Source organism: Triticum dicoccoides, chromosome 6A (assembly GCF_002162155.2).
Source record: "Triticum dicoccoides isolate Atlit2015 ecotype Zavitan chromosome 6A, WEW_v2.0, whole genome shotgun sequence".
In the NCBI taxonomy this organism is placed as follows: domain Eukaryota; kingdom Viridiplantae; phylum Streptophyta; class Magnoliopsida; order Poales; family Poaceae; genus Triticum; species Triticum dicoccoides.
The window spans coordinates 23,639,399-23,643,223 of NC_041390.1; the positions used below are offsets into that span (position 1 = coordinate 23,639,399).

General features: G+C 42.1%; 1 non-coding gene across 1 annotated transcript; it reads right to left on the minus strand.

Moving 5' to 3' along the window:
* Positions 1-1,794: 1,794 nt before the first annotated feature.
* On the minus strand, positions 1,795-1,868 carry TRNAV-AAC. The gene has a single exon. It is a non-coding gene; the product is annotated as a tRNA-Val (tRNA).
* Positions 1,869-3,825: the final 1,957 nt, after the last annotated feature.

The following is a 3,825-nucleotide window of genomic DNA, read 5'->3' on the forward strand; positions in this document are numbered from 1 at the left end:
CTGAATTATCAATATGAGTCCTCTCTGGTAGGAACCGGAGAAGACTCATATTGCGGCCACAAATTCTACACTTAGAGTTCAGTGAAGACCAAGTGGTTGTGATAGTTTGAGAAGTAAGATATTTAAAGTGGTAAACAGCCTGCTCGCGGAGCGAGGTGGGACTAAACTTGTGGGCTGAACTAGCAGTAGCGAGTTTTATAGAAGTGCGCTGCTGCTAACATCTATAGCAGTAGCGCGGTACACTGTATGGCGCTACTGCTATAACTAGCTGGACGACGAGGTCATAACAATTAGAGCAGTAGCGCGGTTTAGAGATGACGCACTACTGCTATTTTTCTTTCAGCAGCGCATTCTTCTGGCATGCGTTGCTGCTAAATAGCAGTAGCGTTGTATTTTGAAGAGCGCTGCTGGTAATATTCTGTGTATAAGGTTTCCATATAGTGAATGATTGTGATAGTTTGAGAAATAACATATTTAAGGTGGTAAAAACCCTGTTAGCGGAGTGAGGTGGGACTAAAGAACCGCTGCAGAAAGAATCAACTAAAAACCTATAATACCGGTTTGTGGCATGAACCGGTACTAAAGGTGCTGGGGGGGCCCAGCCTGACCATAGTGTGCCATAGCCTCTTTAGTACCGATTCGTGGCACGAACCGGTACTAATGATCTTCGCCCGCCTAGCCGTTGAAACCGGCACTAATGGTCACATTAGTTCCGGTTCAGTCACAAACCGGGACTAATGTGCTTCACATTAGGCCCTTTTTCTACTAGTGGTTGTTTTCCTAAAACAACAGTTATAAATAATAATCAAATAATCAAACTTTGATTAGACCTAACGTTAGTGTATCATAGTTATAACAACTGAAATAGTCATATTATACGCATGGTAGTGAACTGAACCTCAAGTCCACTATAGTTTGGTTTCCTGTTCACACGACTTCCCCTCTGAAGTCTCTTTGTTTTAACATGTACAGGATTCAGTTTCAAGAGGCGGTGGGGAACTTCGGGCCGTCGATGGACGTACCGTCCCGTGAGCATTCAGGAATGCAAGTGTGAAAGAAAGCCTTTTGCTTGCCTTTCTTCTGGAGGAATCTTATAAATTTGCAACACAAATCTGTTGAGATGTGTAGATTGAATACTCTGCTTACTGTAATAATTTTATTTACCGTAGAATTTGTGGAAAAGAAGAACATCATCTTACTATGGCTGGGGTATTGCGAACCGTAGTTTTGTCCCACAATTTAGTTGGAAAGCCGCTAGGTGGCAAATGATTAATAGAGAAAGTGTAATAAGCTGTAACGCAAAGAGAAGGGATTGCGGGTTGCTGTGGGGTTGGATATATCTTTGGACAAACCTCTCCACTGTACAGCTGCATGTGGAGCATTTTTCATTGGATACTTGAGGCTGCATATTTACAAATTTTATGTAGATACTTGAGGCTATTTATATCCCAAAACCAGTAGGGCCTGGTATACTTATGAAACTTGTTGCCCGAGTGTTTCAACTTTCAAGAGATGTCAGGTTTGAGAGCCGAAGAGAGTTAGGGCTATTTGTAAGCTGGAAAAAGGGAAGACAGAGAAATTTCAGAGTTAGCATGTGATCTCCACAGTGGGCTGGCTGTGATCTCCATCTCCAGCGTCTCTCTTCTGGTATTGATTCTGAACTCCGGTGTCTCTCTTCTTTCATCTGATGCGAATTCATATAGTATATAGAGGTAAAAAGAACTCTCTTCTTTCATCTGATGCGAATTCATACAGTATATATAGAGGTAAAAAGAAAAAGTAGCAAAAAAATAATGGCTTCGCCCGGGTTTGAACCAGAGACCTTCAGTGTGTTAGACTGACGTGATAACCAACTACACCACGAAATCTTGCTCGTACTTTTCCTATTTAGCACATATTGGATGCAAGGCTGATCTAATTGTTGACACGAGAGCTTTTCTACACACTTGCTTCTTCTTTTCCCGTGAGCATGTATATTTATTTCTTTAAGTGGTCAACATTAGAATGGTTCATATATTCATATCACATGCTTCTTACAGTATATAATTTTTCTACCATATCTACCAGAAAGTATGATTCAGTACATATGACACATGCTTGTAATGATTTGGGACGAGTTGGCAAAAGAAACAAAAACTGAGAAAAATTCCACTTTTACCCCATGTTTCACGTTTATGATAGATTTTACCCATTTTTTGAAAGAATCTCAATTTATACCCCCATTGATGCACTTTGTGCCACATTTTTCCCTCTGCCAATTTTTTTCCAATTTTGTGCTGACTTGGCATGCCGTGTAGGCAGTTTGTTAATTTGTCCTGATTTTCATTCTGGGTTTTTTTTTGGGAAAAGCTTATCATCACCCGGCGGATCACAGCAGCAGCGTCCGCCACCTCCAATGCATGACACATGTTCAGTGAGGGCTCGTATACCGTCCTTCATTAAACGCGCTTTTGCAACAGAGGCTATGTTTCTGAAAATATGTGATGTTGCAATAGCTTACGACGGGTCTATGTTTTACAACAAAATCTCGGTCGTGAAAATTTTCTGCAACCAGACCTCAGTTGCAAAAAAAAAATTGCAACAAGATCTTAGTTGCAAAAAAATTTGCAACAATACATCTGCTACAAAAAATTTCTGAAACAAGATCTATATTTCAGAAATAATTCTGCAACAAGGCTTGTGTTGCGGTAGTGAAAGCGCGCTCAGCTCAGCTTGATGCGGTAAATCGGATGGCTCGCGACCCGGCTGATCTTTTTAAAAGATCAGCCGGCGGATGCGTAGCACGCCCCTTATTTTTTTGGCGTCGAACGGGTTTGCTCTCGGTTCCCCACTTAGTCACATTTTTCTATAACCCAACTTTATAAATAAAGCCAACCAACCAGTTCACAACAGACAAAGTTAAGAGGGTAACACAGCCAATAGACCAGGTCGCTAAACAGCCATAGCAGATAGAACAACAAAGTTTATGGTGCGCAGGCTAACAACCTTACAACCAAAAGCGTAATGCGTGAATAACAACAACACGACAACTGCGAAGGAGGAGCCTGCACTCTGGGAGACAGGAAGCTTACTGCAGATTTATCCCGCGAGATCAACACAGCTCCGTGGCGTCGATGTCGCGGCACTTAACCAATGACTTCCAGTGTTGCATTAGGATTAAAGATTTGAAAATAATGTCAACAGGTTTAGACGGGAACACATGCTCAATAGTAAATTTATCCTAGCTGTCCAAAGGGCGCAACTGGCAGCAGCGAAACCAAACCAGGACTGGCGTCTCTCTGACGACAATGAATTGACAAACGGCAGAAGCTGAGAGAAGGATCGAGGTGACCAGCTAACATCTAGCCATGACCAGATCGATGTAGCTCTAGATTAAGGACGTGAAGTCACAAGGAAAAATAGTATGGTCAGCATCGTCCACCCGAGAACAAAGAGAGCAATGAGCCGAATCCCTGCCATTACATTTTTACATTTTCTAATCTGATCCGCAGCTGGCAACTTGCCACGAATAGCTTCCTAGAGAAAGATTTTGATTTTCAATGAACACGAGCGCGCCAAATGTCATTAAACTTGGAAGAAGAAGAGCCAGTGATCATACGCTGATATAAAGACTTAACTGAAAACAAGCTAGAGGAAGTATGGGGCCAAATCACCGAATCCAACACCTCCGAGAGTGAAGGGAAGATGGCAGCGAGACGATGCCAGTCTTCCAACACCACAAGAGATAAGGAACCATGAAAGCCCAAGTCCGAATTATTACTAGCCAAATCCGATGTGGAAATATCTAGATTGCCACAAAACAAAAATAAAACAGGGAAAGTAGAT